At 36.5% G+C, this 19,062-nt stretch overlaps 1 long non-coding RNA gene across 1 annotated transcript in view; it reads left to right on the top strand.

The window, feature by feature from the left end:
- The first annotated feature begins 274 nt into the window (after window positions 1-274).
- The window catches only part of LOC107841940, a 32,756-nt gene continuing 13,968 nt past the window's right edge, over window positions 275-19,062 (top strand). Inside the window, exons 1-2 of the long non-coding RNA XR_007045166.1 lie at window positions 275-474; window positions 10,926-10,998. This is a non-coding gene — a long non-coding RNA (uncharacterized LOC107841940). The remainder of the gene's footprint in view (window positions 475-10,925; window positions 10,999-19,062) is intronic.

Genomic DNA, 19,062 nt, shown 5'->3' with positions numbered 1-19,062 from the left:
TAAAAAACTCACTACGAGAAGAACAACGCAAGATAATAAATAACATAGAAAATCTAGAATTAGATATACATTACAGTACAGTTAGGATAAATTATTATACAGAAATTTGTAACTCTACAATTACTACAGGATAAATTAATAAACCAAACAAATTAATGAATACATCTTACAAAAAGAATAAATCATTAAAAAATTTTGAAACAAAATTTAAGAAATATCCACGCACAAAAAAAAATAGATTCATTATATATATACTAAATCTATTTCATAAATTAGTTATCCGTCTATATCCGCACCTTATCCGCTTATATCCATTGTGAATACCGCATAAACTAGATCGTGGAACTAATTTCTATGTCTCTTTTGTTGAACAAGGCAAAGATCTGGAGCGCCTTAATAGATCCAGGACACTAATAATGGAGTTAACAATGGAGCTGAAGTGCTACAACACTTCAATTGTTGTACTAAGATCAGGTATAACTAAATCATCCAAAATATTTTTCTATTTTAGTACCTATCCTTCAATGGGTTGAATCCCAAATCATGGGATTTATACCACTATAAAAAGTGTAAATATTAAGATTTAAAACTATTTTGAATCTATTTTAAGAACACACAAACTGAGACTGAATTGACCCAAACTCGACTAAGGTGAAAATAATGAATGATGCTTTTTTAAGCTCTGGTTTATTATCAGAAAATCACCTCAAGGCACTCACCATTGTCAACCAAATGAAATTGCTTTAGACTTCACTAGATATCAAAACAACAAATTCACATGTAGCCTTATCTGATTCATAAATGTAACTTGAAACAATGATCTTAAAACTTCTATTCCTTAACTGAAAAAATTTGATGAATTCGTCTGCTTAATCCTCATGTTTGGAATGTTACTTTTATTAAGAATGATGATTCTCTTTACCGCACTTGGAACTTCCTAAAATGTGTTAATTTCATATGTACTTGCAACAATAAAAATCAAATTAACAAAATAATATTTTCCTCCCTTAAGGAGTATTATATTCTCACTATAATGATACTTCTGACTTCGTGAATTGAATTAAACTCCATACTCTCATTCCAAGGAGTTTTCCAAAATCTATTAATAATGCTAATTATGGCTAGTGAATTAGTTTTAATGATGATGTTGGTCAAAACTGGTTCTATGAGCAGTATTGTAGATCTTCACTTATAACCCAAGATACAACCATCAAGTTAGAAGAATCATCAATTTTCAAACCCGTAGCACATACTAGATTGCCTTCATGATTTCTTAATAAAAAGCTTCCCTCTAGAATCCCCATCAGTATTACATCTCAAACAACCTATAAGAAAGGCCATCCATCTAATAGCTTTAAATTGAAATACAACAACAATATGTAATGCCTCGAAACCTGGTCTCGAGATGCCACACGGTGCTCAAGACTACGAGTAGCCTCAAGCTAACCCAGTAAGCATGCTACTAAGTATATAAATCTCATTAAGGTAAGCAAATCAAGCATCAATACTGAATTATATTAAAACTGTCTGAGATCAACTGAATATACTGTCTGGATAACAAATGCAGAAAGTATGAAAATAATAGCTAGTAGTTCAACAAGCCTCTACTACTAAGAAACTAGAGAGCCATTGGGACAGACCCTCAACTGACTCGTACTAAACTAAAAATAATAAATTAAATACTATGAAAGCTGAAACTCTGGATAAATGGGCCCTCGAACCATGAGGACTCACCAACTATAGGAATGTAGATAGAGATGCCCAAAATCACTTACGCTGCTGAGACTGAGCACCTAAACCTATATTATGAGACAGTGTAACACATAGACGTATATGTGGATCAGTACTTTGAGGATGTACTGAGTGTATGGGGGTGAATGCTTAAGTAAAAGTAATGTAATCAAAATCATAGAACATGCATGCAGTATGTAACGGCTCACATGGTTGGAATAACTGAAAGCTAAAAATCATAGATCATAAATAATAAAACATACTGTATAAAACTGGTGAGCCATCACATTTCAAGTCTAAAAATTGAACTGTTATCGGACATTTTTTTCTATTAGACTGTAGGAAATTCTAGTAAAAGCTTTTCTATTAGAGTTACTCTTTTTTGTTAGGAAATTTACTCAAAAGTTATTTATTTACTTTTACTAGAAGGGAGGTTCTTCTAACCGACATAAATCATGTGAGCTATCATGGAGTACAACATCTTGTTCTCCTAAAGGAAAAACCTCACGTTGGGGAGAGGTGTCATGTTCTTGACAGGGAGTATAACCCGAGCTAAGTGATCACATCTGTAACTGTCATCCATATAGAAATGGGAATATTGAATCTGTACCTACGTTGGCTCATAGTTCTAGGAAAGTAGGATGCGCTAAACCTACACTTTTCGCCCGGTGCTAAATACTACTTCCTTTAATCTGTATGCTCATTCTGTAGAAAATATACTTTTAAAAGTCATAATATTTCATACTAAAAACAAACTGTGCATCTGTTAATTCAAAACTGAATTTAAGCTATAAGGTGGATTTCATGCCTTAGCTAAAGATCAAAAGATCAAATCTTTTCTCAAAATCTGAATATATATGCTAGTCATAAGGTTCTTAAGAGGAAAATCTTCTTGAATTATCAATACTTAACTAGGGCTTGATAACCCATGTTTCAAATTCATGTCAAAACATCATAATGTTCATGCTTGATAATGTAAATATTCATAATTCAACTCAAAATCTGGAAAATATAATCATACGCATCAATTTATGAAAGTAGACATGTAATTCAACATCAAAAACACTTGAAACATCATAATCTTCAAATAACAATAAATGGGTATGAACCGTAAATTGAAGTCCATGTAAAGTCATGTAAATTTGTAATTTAAAACTAGTTTTGGGCATAAGGACAAAAGATTTATCCTTGTTCAAATTTCCACATATCTTAATTGATGAACTAGATAAAGAAGCTTGGTTTTGAGATCCTATTTGTGCTCTTGAAGGTTGTTTCTTGGAATTCTTGAAATGGGAACCTTGAATTTTAAACTATTTTGGAAAAAGAATGGTATAATTTTGGGGATTCTTGAAGTTGAATGTTGAAGCCTAGGGTTTTGATTGAGAGAAATTTGATGGAGAATGAGCATATTTTGCTTAATAATACACTTAATCATCTATTTTCAAGGTTGGGGATGTGGGCAAAAGACTAAACTGCCCTTGGGATTTAAAATCCATAACTGGGTTGCCGATTGAGGCTTCACCACGATGCGGTGAGTGGGTCATTGCGATACCCATCGAGACGCGGTGGAATCACTTTGACTCACTAGATTGTGACAATTGCTATTTTGGGATTCACCATGATGCGATGTAATCGCAGTGACCCTCAGGAAATTGACGAATGTATAAATGGCCTCCATTGTGATGCGATGGCATGCTCATCACGATACTTACTGCGACGTGGCCTAATCGCGGTGAGCTATTGTTTTACCAATTCGAATGCAATTCAATCCTTGTTTGAAAATTCTAAAAATTAACTGAGACATGCTATTTTACCCTTGAATATAATTTAACTCAAAAATCATTGTCTTGGAGCCCGAAAGGTCAATTTAAAAATCTTTGAAGTTTAAAGGAAGTCAAAATGACTAAGTCCCTTAATTCTTAGATTTATTTTTAGGCTCTAAGTGCTTCAAGTACGTACTAAGGGCTGGACCGAGCTAGAAATATTTGGGGTATTACAATATCTCCCCTTTAGGAATATTTGTCCTCGAATGAGGCTAACGAAATTGAGATGCTGAAAACTGAGGCTATAACTGGCATGCACAACTAAAAGTGTAATGCCCCGATTTTCTGAATTGAAACACTACAAGGTGCTTATGACCCCGAAGGACCACAAGCTAACCCATGACTGATATTTGTACCTATACACTGCAATATATATCATAATAATGCGGCAGACCAGAACATGTAGGCCATAGGGTTCAACCGAATAAAGAACCTGGTAAAATAACATCCATATGGGTGAAAGATACCCAAAACAACTGAAAACTGAATCAAATTTGAACTAAATTTGAAAGCCGTCTCAATAAGGAGTTGAAGGAACATGTCTCCAACTAACTCCGTAAACTGAAAAATAACTAAAATAATAAATGAATCAAATCATATCGTCCTTGAATGAAGAGGAATCACTGCAACTCTGTATACTGGAATGCGACTGCTACTGCTGGTTTGGAACTCGTGTCTCTGAACCTATGGTATAACATAAAGAGAAAGCACCATAACACAAATGCGTCAGTACAAATGGAACACTGAGTATACGAGTGAGGTAGGCTGAACATAAATAGGGTTACATGCATGAACAATGCTAACTAACTGACTGATATAAACATGAGAGTGCAAATATGCATACATAGAAACTGAGATCGCGAATGCGTGATAGCTAAATCTGTACGCTAATACATAGTTTACTGATAACTGATCGTGACTGATACTGTAGTTCTGAATATATGGGTGACTGTGCCTAACAGTTCTGCATCTGATGGAACTATCTGAGTCCCATACTATAACTGAATTTGACTGTATCTGGCAGTCCTGATATACTAATATCTGAAAAACTATCTGGGTTCTTTTACTGAGACTGAGCCTGAAACTGTGAGAGGTAGTTGTTTAACTGACATGCCCCAATAATGCATATAGCTAAGTTGGGGTTCAATCTCTGCCCTAACTAGAGGAGTGTCAATACCGCACCATTGGTAAGGACAATTATGAGTGGCCCTCAACTGGCAGGTACTCAAATGAGAACGGTGAGAACCCTAAACTGATAGGTTAAGCCACATCATCAACCCTAGTCTGACAGGTTAAGATATCTCAACCTGCGCTGGCTACGTAGTTCTGGAACATAAGGATGACTGCTAAGAATCACACCCTAAACTGGCAGGTGAGTTCCCATCCTTGGGTTCACTCGGTGTTAACTTCTATTCCTATTTGAAGAGACTAAACATGATTTAACTGACTGTACAAGGACTGAGTAACTGACTTCCATTGACTGACGAAATAGCATTACTATATGAGATTTTGCTGAGATCATAAGATTTCGGAGTTTTCCTGAGTCACATGACTGACTGAGTTCTATAGGTCATGGCTTGACTGAGATTATCGGGATAACGTGACTTGGCTTTGGGCACACAACTATATTTTTCAGGTACGAATACCCCCAGGACTCAATGGAAGGAAACTGACACACATGACATGACTTGATCACAAGATTTGAGTCCACAATTCATAACATCATACATAAGGGATTTCATACTAAGCACGGTTATCAACAATGTATTGCATGGAAAACATTTCATGTCATATGGAAGTACTTGCACAACCTTAATATCATGTTCATTGCATAATCATACTAGCAACACATATCAATAACATGGAAGTTCATGTGGAATCATCTTAAGAGTTGACATAGCTTGTCATTTAAATACTATGGGGTCATGGGAACATAATTTTTAGCATTCTAGGCATTTTAACAAATACCTTGCATGTACACTTTGGGGCGTAGGTTTTCTCAATAATTTTAATCATCTTGAACCACCCAAATTCATGGGTTTTAACTACAAGCATGTATACATCATGAAAGTCAACTTAAATTAATATCTTGAATCTTAAAATTTGATCATTAACATGAACAACATCACATAACAACAAGGAAATCAAAGTTTCTCATTTAAAAGCATGGTTCTTAAACTCTATGAACAAAAAGGGTCCAAAGATGAACACTACGCATACCTGACTCAAGGTTTTTGATGTTTTTGAACTTGAAGGATTTGAAACCTTTGATTTTTGAAGAAGATTGGGTCTTGTTCTTGGAGATTAAATTTAGAGAGAAACCCTAGTTTTTATTTGTGAAATAATAATGAGCATAATGGTTGAATTCGGACTTATTTGGGTATATATAGGCGAGTGATAAGTGACCAAAATACCCCTATTAAAATGACCTGAAAATAAACTGAACGTGGCATGTGACGGTTCAACTGACTGTCTGTCAGATACTTGACGGTCTGTCACTTAGCCCGTCAGATGTGGACCAGAAATGGGGTTCACTGGATAAGAGTTGACGGCCTGGATGGCGGTCCGTCACAACTTTGGCAATCCATCAACTCCTCTGTCAGTCCTTATCCAATACGTGGATCAACTGCCTTGGTTGTGACGGTCAAAGTGATGGTCTGTCAACTTGGCCGTCATACCTGGGCGTTTCCAGCAGTTCCAAGTAAAATGTCCATAACTTCCTCGTCTGATGTCGGATTTGGACAAAATTGGTACCGTTGGAAAGCTAACTCAATTTTTCACGTGATAGAAAGTGAAAATATAAAAAATACCATGTGTACAAAGATAGGTTTGCATTTTAAAGTAAGTCCTAACATCCTTGAGATGATTTCTAGCTAGGAAAAAGGCACGGGTATTACAATATCTCCCCCTTGAGAACATTCGTCCTCGAATGGAACTGACTGAGAGGGGAAACAATAATCCGAACATTAGTACCTGGAACATGAGCATATTTTGCTTAATAATACACTTAATCATTTGTTTTCACGATTTGGGGATGTGGGCAAAAGACTAAATTGCCCTTGGGATTTAAAATCCGTAACTAGATTGCCGATTGAGGCTTCAACTCGATACGGCGAGTGGGTCATTGCGATACCCACTGGGATACAGTGGAATCGCAGTGACTCACTAGATTTTGACAATTGTTGTTTTGGGGTTCACCGCGATGCGGTGCAATTGTGGAGACCCTCTAGAAATTGACGAATATCGAAAAGGCCTCTATTGCGATGCAATGGCATGCTCATCGCGATACTCACTGCGATGCGGCCTAATCGTGGTGAGCTACTGTTTTGCCAATTTGAATGTGATCTAATCCTTATCCAAAAATTTCAAAACTTACCCACGACATGCTATTTTTACCCCTGAATATAATTTAACTCAAAAATCATTGTCTTAGAGCCTGGAAGGTTAATTTAAAAATCTTTAAAGTTTAAAGGGAGTCAAAATGACTAAGTCCCTTAACTTTTAAATTTATTTTTAGGTTCTATGTGCTTTAAGTATGTACTAAGGGCTGGACCGAGATAAAATATTCGGGGTATTACACAACAATAATTAAAAACCCAGTGTATTCCCACATAGTGGGATTTGGAGATGGTGAATATATGTAGTCCATACCACTACCTCTGAAGAAGTAGAAAGGCTATTTCAGGTAGACCCCGGCTCAAGACAAAGAATAATACTCAAAGTCATAATAATGCATAAAACAAGAAGAAATAGTAGAAATAAGACACCTACAAAGTAATACCTTACACTGACGAACCAAGGCACCCACCACCCCCATATCCATCTACTATCAGCTCCAACCTTTGAACATAGCCCTACGACTACCAGCCCAGCTACCCTAAAGCCCTCCTAACTACTGGCTATGACTCCCCCATATGCACTAGCCTTTTAACCTAATTCGTATCCTCCATAACTTTCTATCTATGATCATGTCCTTAGTAAGCTATAACTGCTTCATGTTACGTCTAATTACCTCTCTTCAGTATTTCTTCAGCCTACCCTTACCCGCCCTAAAACCATCCAAAGCTAGTCTCTCACACCTATGAACTAGGGCATCTATGTCCTTCCTCATCACATGCCCGAACCATCTCAACCTAAATTCTCACATCTTGTCCTCCACCGAAACCACTCCTACCTTCTCTCGGATAGTCTTATTTCTAACTCTATCACTCCTAGTAAGCCTGCACATCCAACATAACATTCGCATTTCTACCACCTTCAAATTTTGAATGTAGGAGTTCTTGATAGGCCAACGCTCTGCTCCATACAGTATGGCTGGACGGACTGCCACTTTGTATAATTTGCCTTGTAAATTAGAATACATACTTTTAAATTTTCAATAGATTTACTAGTTGAGGAAAGTATTAGGAATGTCAGCATTATTGAAATTACCCTAATAAAATTATATATAACATCATTGATATCCCACATCACCTTGTTTATAGATTTAGATCCTCCATGTAACACTGTATTTCTCCTCTTTCATAAAAACCATATAGTAATATTAATAATAGCTTATAATACTGCCATCGATCTAGAATTTCCTTGTGTATCTCACTATTTTTTAATCATGTGTTTAACCTATACCTAAGGACCTAGGATCCCAGCAACTCTAGTATAGCGATCCTGAGTAAAAGCTGCCACTTCCACTAATAAAAAAAGATGATCAAGGTTTCCTTTACAAGGACCCTACAATACTGACATAAATGAGATATGTTAGGACTCTAGGAAGAAATAATAGAAATAATTGGAACTCTAAATGACCAAACCCTCCCAACAAAAAAAGAAAATTATAAAGATTACCCCTTCACCCATATTTTCTTATAATCCCGAAAGTAATCAGCCTATTTCTGATCATATTCCTCACAGATTTAAAAGTAAACTTGCAGCACTAGGCCTTATCTACCAAGGTCTATCAACCTGACATGTTTGCCTAATATGACCCATATTTAGTCTAACATGCTAAACAATATTATTAGGCAATTGTTCTTGCACTGTCTCAAAGTCCCAACCATCCTCTTTCAAAAAAACATCAATATATACCATTGAATAAAAACTCTACATTTCTATAAGATAGAGAAATAATAGTTCGATGTTAGTCCAATCCTCAAATCAAACACTAGATTAGCTTCCTTTTGCTTCCCATCACAAGTTCTGTTCTATCACTTCTCTGTTCTCCCACATATGCTTCTAATCTTATGGTCGACCTTTCCACTAAACACAACTAGGAATTTGTTTCTTACAATACTTATTCCATAAGAAGTTTTCACATAGAAAACTTTTTAAGTTCTGAACTTCCACCAAAGTTTAGCACATAGCTTGAGAAACATCAACCATAGATTTAAACCCTAAACCACCTTCAATCTTTGGTAAGCATGCCTTTTCTCAAGTAGCTCAATGTTTACTCCTACCTTTAAGCTTGTTATTTAAAAAAAATTGCAAAAATTCTATCAAGTTCTTTCAACAGCTATAGCAGATAAAACATATATTGGAATGCTTTGTAAGACACTGAAAATTAACACTTCCTTGCCCCCAATAGAATGCGTGTTACCTTTCCAAACTTGTAGTTTGTCCTTCACCCTTCTAATGAGACTAACATAATGGTCCATTATTTTCCTAACATTAGTAATTGCTCAACCTTAGTATTTTTGAGAAAAATGGCCCCTGGAAATTCCTATATATTCCTCCACCAATGTCCTTATTCCTGCAGCTACACTTTGATAAAGATTAAATGTACTTTTCTCTTTATTAATCTATTGACTTGATTGAAATTTATATTTCCACAATGTTGATACTATCTTTTTCAAAGAATATTTGTCAGTAGAAGTAAAATGTAAGACCTCGTAAACCTTTGATCATTTTATTTTTGACCCTTCCGCTTGCATAGTGTCAATTTCTGACTTGAATTATGTTTAGTGGTGTTAAAACGGTATTTTCGAACAGTTTTTGAATTTTGAAAGGGGTTCGGGGTAATTTTTAGACCTCGATATAGTGAGCCACTGTGATAAGGGCGTGCCACGGAGGATAACTTCCGCAATAAGGGCGTGGCACGGAGGCTACCCTCCGCGATAGCACCGTGCCACACTGCTATGTTAAATTTGTTCAGTTTTATTTTTTTCACTTGGAATGAGGGGCTTTTGGTCTTTTTACCCCTTACATGAACTTTAAACACAAAATAACCTCTTTTTCTTCAATTTTCAAAGATCAAACCTCATTCCTTTTCTCTTAAACTTGGAATTCAAGAAAACTAAAGGGATTTTCAAGAAATCATTACTATGGACTCCAAACTTTGAATTTTCTTCAACTTTTCATGTATTTCAAGCATGTATCTCATTCCCTAACTTTAATTTACATTGTGGCATTTATGTACTCATCATCTATGTGGTTTGAATTGATGGGTTTGAAATTGGATTGAGGGGGTTTTGATTGGTATTACTTGAATTACTTTTCCTGTGTTTTAAATTGATGATTTATTTTTTTAAATTTATGATTTTTGGACTGAATGGGTGCATTGTCATGGGAATTGGAATGAGGTACATAGATTTCACCAAATTGATGATTTTTTTGGCTTGATAATGGCATTAACCTCAACCCACTTTGTAAATTTGATCTTTGAACATGAATATTTGCATAATTCAATTTACTTATGAACCTGTGACATTGCATTAATACATAAATATATAACCCTTGGTGTCCATGGTTTGAATTTTTAAATGGAATTTAGGAATCAAATGGTTACATTGATTGAAATGGCATACTTATATAAGATTGTAAGCGTAATTGGTATGATGATACCAAGTGGAAAGTTCCTTTAATATAAGACTCTTGGGTTAATGGTTGAGTTTATGTGAAACTTTTTTAATTTAGGCTTAAAGAGAATTATGTAGCTCATCGTGAAGGTGTAGTCCTGGGAGGTGGGGGAATAACATTGGAAACTAAGTTTACCGATGTAGGGGTCTATATGACCGTGTTCTTGGTTCATATATTATATTTTGGGATAGCTAAAGCCTTGGTGTCCTTGGCCTTCCCTTCGGATTCCTCAGTTCATGCGGCTAACATGTATTGAGGCCCTTTCAACAAGGGGATCTGAACCTATATTGTTCGTAGGTGCCTTTAGGACGGAGTGAGCTACATAGTTCAGGTTAATAGTTTAAACTCTCATGTTCATGACCCTTGTCCCTATCCAAGCATGATATATATGTATATATGAATGTTGTGCATACTATTTTGGATTGTTTTGGTAAATGACATTACTTTATCACTTTTCCTAATATACACTCCAGTGCTTATCCTACTAACCATCCATGGACGCTGCATTATTTCATGATGTAGGGTCCGAGGGCTTTTTATTTACTCCTGCACAACGTTAGGTGGTTTGGTACATCTATTGAGTGGTTGTGAAGTGGTGAGCCTCCATCCTTTAGAAGACCCAATCATTTCATCTATTTTCTTTATTTCTTAGTTTTTTATATTGGATTTTTTTGTCATGGTCGAAGGCATGTCCTAACCTATTTGGCATTTCTAGTTTTATAGCCTTTTGTGGATAAATGTGGGTTAGATATCTGTTTTATTTCTTATAACTCTTACTTGATTTATCTATTTTTCTTATCAATATATTTGGTTGGCTTTTGTTGTATTATTTTATTAAGTCTTGGATGTCAGGCTAAGAGGGCGGTCTCCAGCTCATGATGGACTTGGGATCCCCTTCACGACTAGGCCCTGGTTTGAGTTGTGACAAGCTTGGTATCAGAGCACATTTCAAGGTCGTTGGTTGTCTAAAAAGCCATTTAAAGTAGAGTCCCTTTTATGGGTGTGTAGCGTGCCACACTTATAAGGGGGAGGCTACAAGAAATTTAGAAATGCTTTTTTTTATGGTTTATTTTGGGATATAGAGTCTAGGTGTCTTGAAATTTCTCTAACTCCTAGTTTTTTCATATTTTAGAGCATGCCTCCTTAAAGATTTAACGTTCATAGAAACTCTGCCGGAGCCTCTATTCTATCTGAGAAAAATATGGAGGGAACTCGCCATATTTATGGAGTGTAGACTCGATCTAGGGCCCCTACTCCAAATTGTACTACTCTATATGGGGTTTCACTGATCCCTACTAGTCTTTCCCGGACTTTCCAGGTTGCTGATACTTATACTCAGTTGCCTTAGAGAGATACCTCTAATGCAGAGTTTCTTCAGTCTATTCATATGCTTACTTAGTTGGTGGCATTACAGTCTCATCAGTTTGATCATGTTAGTTTTGTTGCTCATTCATCCGAGGTCACTTAGGTTGGCTAGTTTATGAGGTTGAATCCCACAACCTTTACAGTCTCTAAGGTTGAGGAGGAATTCTAGGGATTTATTGATGAGATAGAGAAGATTTTTAGGGTAATGTATGCTACTGATTTTGAGGATATAGAGTTTTCTGTATGTTAGTTAAAACATATGGCTTATCAGTTGTATAAGGAGTGGGAATAGCTGAGAGGTGATGATGCTGAGCCAACATTATGGGATGAGCTTTCTCAGGTACCTTTCTTAATCATTTCTTTCCTCAGGAGTTGAGGGAAGCTAAGGCTGAAGAGTTTGTGAACTTGAAGCAATGGAGATGAGTTAGAAGGAGTACGATTTGAAGTTTCAGCAGCTATCTTGTTATGCTTTGGAGTTAGTGGCTAACATGAGATCTAAAATGAGAATGCTTGCTTCTGGTTTGTCTCGTGACTTGGTAATAGAGTTTAAGGCCGTGATGTTGAACAATGATATAGACATCTCTAGGTTGGTGGTTTATAGACAATAGGTAGAGGATCAAAAGAAGAAGTATGTAGAGATGGGAGAGAGATAAAACAAGAAGTTTAGATATTTAGAGCAGGTTTAGGTTTAGCAAATAGTGGGAGAGATGGTAGACAGTGGACCAAGAAGAAGAATTAGGGAAGTTCTTAGTCGACAACTAGTGCTTGTTATCCTAAACCTTTGGCTGATCATTGTTTTCAGGCTAGTAGTGGTTCTACGACATAGGGTGCCTAGTTTCAGGTTAGTAAAGCTCAATCAGCCCTACCTTATCCTTCTTGCTGATTTTGTGGACAACTTCACTGTGGTTATTGTGAGGAGAAGAGGAACTTGTGTTTCAGTTATGGTTAGCCTGGTCATTTGCATAGAAATTATCCTATACACAGTTGCCACTAGAGCTAATAAGGTTTCAATCGCTGCTTCTTTTGATTTTGCTCCTAAGGGCTCTACTTCTGGTATCATACTGACTAAAATTATCTCTATGCACTTGCTATTCGCTAGGAATCTGAGGTATCTACTGATGTTGTCCCTGGTATTTTATAGCTTTTCTCTCATGATATTTATTATTTGTTTGATTCAGGTTCTTCCCTATCTTATGTGACCCCTTATGTGGTTGTACACTCCGGTTTTGGTCTTTCAAATATTTTTGACCATTTTTCTATTTCTACTCCAGTGGGTGATTTAGTAGTTGTTAGAAAAATCTATAAGTGTTATGTGGTGTCCATCTCTTAGAGGGAGACATTTATGGATTTGATAGAGCTTTATATGAAAGATTTTGATGTAATCTTAGGGATGAATATACTCCATTAGTGCTATGCTTCTCTGGATTGTCAAATCCGAATGGTAAGTTTTCAATTCCCTAACGAATCGATGATCGAATGGAAGGGGAGTTCCTTAGTGCCTAAAGGGAAGTTTATTTCCTATCTTAGAGCCAGAAGTTGATTTCCAAAGGGTCTCTGTATCATTTAGTCCAAGTTAAGGATTCTAATTCTAAAGTCCTTCTTTGCAATCTGTCCCAGTGGTTAATAAATTTCCTAAAGTGTTTCCCAATGATGTTTCTGGGATTTTTCCTGACAAGGAAATAGATTTCGATTTTAATCTTCTACCGGATGCCCATCCCATTTTAATTCCTCTGTATAGGGTGGCTCCAACGGAATTAAAAGAGCTAAAGGAGCAATTAAAGGATCTTTTTGATAAGAGTTTCATTCGTCCTAGTATTTCTCTGTAGGGTTCTCTTATACTTTTTATGCAAAAGAAGGATGGGTCTCTTCAGTTGTGTATAGACTATCTTCAGCTGAAAAGCTAACAATGAAAAATAAGTGCTCTCTTTCTAGAATTGATGATATTTTCGACCAGCTTCAAGGTGCTTGGTGTTTCTCTAAGATTGATCTCCATTCGGGCTATCATCAATTGAAAATTAGGGAGGTTGATATTACCAAGTATTCTTTCTGAACCCGATATGATCATTATGAGTTCTTGGTTATGTTATTTGGGTTGAGCAATGCCCCGACTGCTTTTATGGATCTTATTAATCGGCGTGTTTAGGCAATTTTTACACTTGTTTATGATAGTTTTCATTGATGACATCTCAGTGTACTCTAAGAGTGAGGAGGATCATAATGTTGTGGATTCTTAAGGATTAGAAGTGGTATGCAAAATTTTCTAAGTTTAAGTTTTGGCTAAATGTTGTGACCTTTCTTGGATATGTTGTTGCTAGTGAGGTGATCAAGATAGATCCATAAAAAGTTGAGTTAGTTAAAAAAGGGCTCAGACCCACTACTTCAACCGACATTAGGAGCATTTTGGGCTTGGATAGGTATTATAGGATGTTTGTGAAGAGTTTCTCTTCTATTGCTGCTCTGTTGGTGAGGTTGACTCAGAAAAAGGCTAAATTTTTATGATCTGATGCTTATGAGGGTAGCTTTGATAAGTTGAAGGATAAGTTGACTCTGCACCAGTTTTAACCCTGCTCGAGGGAACTGAGGGGTTTATTGTGTATTGTGATGTGTTCCGTGTGGGACTGGGTTGTGTTTTGATGAAATATGGTAAGGTTGTAGCTTATGCTTCCAGGCAGCTTAAAGTTCATGAGAGGAATTACCCGACTTACGACTTAGCATTGGCATCTGTGTTTTTTCTTTGAAGATCTGGTGCCATTATCTGTATAGAGTGCATCTGGATATTTATTCAGATTATATGAGCTTGGAGTATGTGTTTACTCAGAAGGATTTGAATCTCAAGCAGAGGCGATGGCTTGAATTACTTAAAAGACTATGACATGAGTTTGCACTACCAGCCAAGTAAAGCTAATGTTGCTATTGATGCTCTTAGCTGGCTGCCGTCTATGGTTAGCTTATCTTATGTAGATGAGCAGAAGAAAGGGTCAGTGAATGATATTCACAGGTTTGTTAACTTGGGTGCCTATTTCTTGGACTCTGAGGGTAAGGAAGTGATTATTCAAGAAGTGGTTAAATCATATCTTAGTGTTGAGGTGATTGAGAAACAGATTTTAGATCCCATACTTATGCAGATTAAGGATGATGTGGGTCAGCAAAAGGTTTTGGCTTTTGACAATAGGGGAGACAAAATTTTGAGGTATCAAAGGAGGTTGTGTGTTTCGGATGCTGATGAGCTTCGGGAAAGGATTTTGACAGAGGCTCATTAGTCTAGATATACAGTTCATCTAGATTCGACTAAGATGTATCATGACTTGAAGGAGATCTACCGATGGAATAACATGAAGTGAGTTGTGGCAAAGTTTGTGGCTAAGTGTATGGTTTGTTAGCAAGTCAAGGTGGAACATTTGAGGTCTGGTGACATATCTTAAGAGATAGAGTTGCCCATATGGAAGTGGTAGATGATTAATATGGATTTCATTATGGGTCTTCCGCGGTCTTATAATCATTATAATTTTTATTTGAGTCATTGTGGATAGAATGACTAAGTTTCCTCATGTCTTTCCTATAAGGACTAACTAATCAAGAGATGATTAAGCCAAGTTGTTTATTCAGGAGATAGTCAAGTTGCATGGAGCGCCTGTGTCCATTATTTTAGACCAAGGTGTGGAATTTTCTTCTCACTTATGGTTTTCATTTTAGAAAGGTTTGGGCACTCAGGTGAACCTTAGCACCGCTTTCCACCCTTAAAAGGATTGACAAATGAAGTAGACTATTCAGAAGTGGATAGAAAAGAGGAGTGGATTATTTAGACTTTTGAGAATATGTTAAAGGTCTATGTGATTGACTTTAAGGGTAGTTGGGTTGACCATTTACCTCTTACAGAGTTTTTATATAATAACACTTACCATTCTAGCATTCAAATGGCTCCTTTCGAGGCTTTCTATTGTAAAATATATAGGTCTCCTATTAGGTGGTTTGAGGTAGGTTGGACTAGGTTATTTGGTCCTCACTTTGTTCACTAAGCCATGGAGAAGGTGAAGATGATTAAAGAAAGACTCAAAACTACCTAAAGTAGCCAAAAGTCTTATGTAGATGTGAGGCAAATGGAGTTCCAATTTGAAGTAAGTGATTGGGTATTCTTGAAGGTGTCTCCTATGAATGGAGTCATGAGTTAGGAAGAAGGGGAAAATCAGTCCTTGTTATGTTGGTCCATATAAAATTATGAGAAAGAATTGGGAATGACTCTTATGAGTTGAAATTGCCTGCGAGTCTGGGTATTATTCATCTTATTTTCCATGTGAATGCTTAAAAAGTGTGTGGGTGACCTTTCTTTGATAGTGCCTATTAACGATGTGGGTGTTTTAGATTCCTTATATTATGAGGAAGTTTCGATTGAGTTATTGGATAGGTAGGTTCATAGATTGTGGACAAAGGACGTAGCTTTGGTGAAGGTTCATTGGAGGAAACAAAAGGTGGAAGAAAAAGATACTTTAGCTTTTAGTTTATTTCAGTCTCTTGGTGAGTCTACTTGCACTTAGCATACACATTTTAAGATTATATATGTAATCAGTTTATGTATTGTATTCACCCCCACTTACTCAGTACATTCCAAAGTACTGATCCACATATATGTATATGTGATACCTTGTCTTATAGTGTAGGTACCAATGATAGCCTACACATCGCAATTAAACAGTTGTAGCTTCCAGCCAGCAGGTGATTAGTTCTCCTACTTTGGGGACTCCAGTCAGTTGTAGTTCATGTACTTTATTGTATTTATTAATATATATTAGTTAGTGGTAGTTGGAGGCATATCCCAGCTATCTATAGTCAGTATATCAGAGGCTTCATAGACAGTCTGTCTGAGTAATGAAATGTAAATTCCAATTCTCTCTTTAGTTTTATTAGGTTGTAAACTTTATTAGAATTATATTGTCCAGATTATATTATAAATAGGTTTCTGCACCACAAACTTAGCTATTTTATATATTTTAATTCATATGCTCAAGTATCATGCCAGTTCATGGGTTAGGGGTAGTCTCAGGTCGTGACATGCCTTTAGGATGAAGTGATCTACATAGTTCAGGTTAATGTTTTAAACTCTAATATTCATGAGCCTTATCCCTATCCAGCATCCTATATATGTATATATGAATGTTGTGCATATAATTTCTGATTATTTTTGGTAAATGACAGTACTTTATCACTTCTCCTGAGTTGCACGCCAGTGCTTCTCCTACTAACCTTCCTTGATCCTACGTTATCACCTTATCTTTGTCAAGAACTTTGCATCCATTGAAATGGATTAGACAAGGTCAACTTAGAAGAAAGTTCCATTTATTGGCCTGATAAATGTAAATGGAGCTTACAAAATCTCAAGACACTCTTGATTGCCTATACTTTCATTACTAGTTAAAGGTAAGGATGTTATAGTGTTTTGTGATGTTTCAATTTTTAGCTTGGGTGCTTTGTTGATACAGGCTAGAAATGTCATTACTTATGCTTTGAGGTAGTTGAAGCCTTATGAGAAGAACTACCCAACCCATGACTTAGAGTTGGCAGTGGTGGTGTTTACATTAATGATTTGGAGACATTATTTTTACGGTGTCAAGTGTAAGGTCTTAACAGACCATCGTAGCCTGCATCATGTGTTTACTTAAAGGGATTTGAATCAAGAAAACAAATATGGATAGAGTTGTTGAAGGATTACGATGTGACTTTTCATTACCATCCAGGTGAGTTCAATGTGGTAGCAGATTCATTAAGCTAAAATGCTATAAGAATGGGTAGTTTGTCATTCTTGAGGGTACCAAAGTGACCTTTACCTAGAGAGTTTCAAACTCTAGCATCTCAAAGTATGCAACTCAGGATTTCAGATAGGGTGGGGTATTGGCTAGTGTTGAGGTAAAGTGAACATCTTAGAGAAGATTAAGGCTAAGCAATTTAAGGACAAGAAGTTGAATGAACTCCAAAATAAAGTGGTGCATAGGAAGATAGTGGATACCACTCTTGATGCGAGAAGGGTGTTGTAGTTTAAGGGAAGGTTTTATATTCCCCGGGTCGGTGATTTGATTCGTAATGTGATTTTGAAAGCTCATTGTTTGCATTTTTCTATCATCTATGTATGACCAAGATGGACCATTACTTGAGGCAGCTTTATTGGTGGCCGTGATAAAGAGGGACGTAGTGGATTATGTGTCCAAGTGTCAAAATTGTCAGTATGTGAAGTATGAACATCAAAGACCTATGGGGTTGATTCAGATGATGCCTATACCTCTGTGGAAATGGTATAATTCTTTAAGACCTTAGGGAAATATGACTCTATTTGGGTTATAATGGATTAATTAATAAAATCCGCTCACTTCTTGCTGGTTCGAGTAGACTACAACTCCAAATAGTTAGCAAAAATTTACGTCATGGAGATTTTAAGACTTCACAGGGTTCCCCTTACCATAATTTTAGATAAATATGTTTCGTATACCTCTATGTTTTGGGATAATTTGCATAGGGATTTGGACACCAAGCTCAGATTTACCATGGATTTTCATCCTTAAATTGATGGGCGGCCAGAGAAAAAAATTTAGTTGCTAGAGGACATGTTGAGAGTCTGTGTTATTAATTTTGGGGGTCATTAGGAACAGTTTTGTTCCATTGTATTAGTTTTCATAAAACAACAACTATCCCTCCAGCGTCGATATAGAATCATTCGAGGTACCCTACGGAAGGAAGTATGGGTCACCTATTGTGTGGTTTGGTACTGGTAATATTATGCCTTTGGATACTGACTTGGTAAGATAGGCTTAAGAATAGGTAAGGTATATTCAAACCAAGTTGTTGGCTGCTCAAATTAGGCAGAAGTAGTATGTGGACCATATTGTACGGGACATGGACTTTAAGGTTGGTGAATAAGTGTTTCTTAAGGGTTCTCCCATGAAGGGAGTCATTGGGTTCGATAAGAGGGGCATGCTTAGCCCTCAGTATGTTGGTCTCTTTGAGATTCTTTAGGATATAGCTCTAGTTATGTATGGTCCAGAATTACCGATGGGGTTGTTGGGAGTTCATCCGGTGTTCCATGTTTTTATACTCAAAAGGTATCATAGAGATGATCTTATATCATTAAATAGAACTCGATTCTATTAGATGAAGATTTGTCTTATAAAGAAGAACCGGTGACAATTCTAGATTAAGATGTTCGAAAGTTGAGGACGAATCAAATTCATTCGAATAAAGTTCTATAGAAACATCGTCCAATCAAGAACAACAAGATTAGGATCTCTCAAGCCTCAAAGTTCAAGTCCTT

The sequence above is a fragment of the Capsicum annuum genome, chromosome 9 (assembly GCF_002878395.1).
Source record: "Capsicum annuum cultivar UCD-10X-F1 chromosome 9, UCD10Xv1.1, whole genome shotgun sequence".
Taxonomy (NCBI): Eukaryota; Viridiplantae; Streptophyta; class Magnoliopsida; order Solanales; family Solanaceae; genus Capsicum; species Capsicum annuum.
Note: the sequence above shows the minus strand (reverse complement) of the source record. Positions and strands in the feature narration are given on the sequence as shown.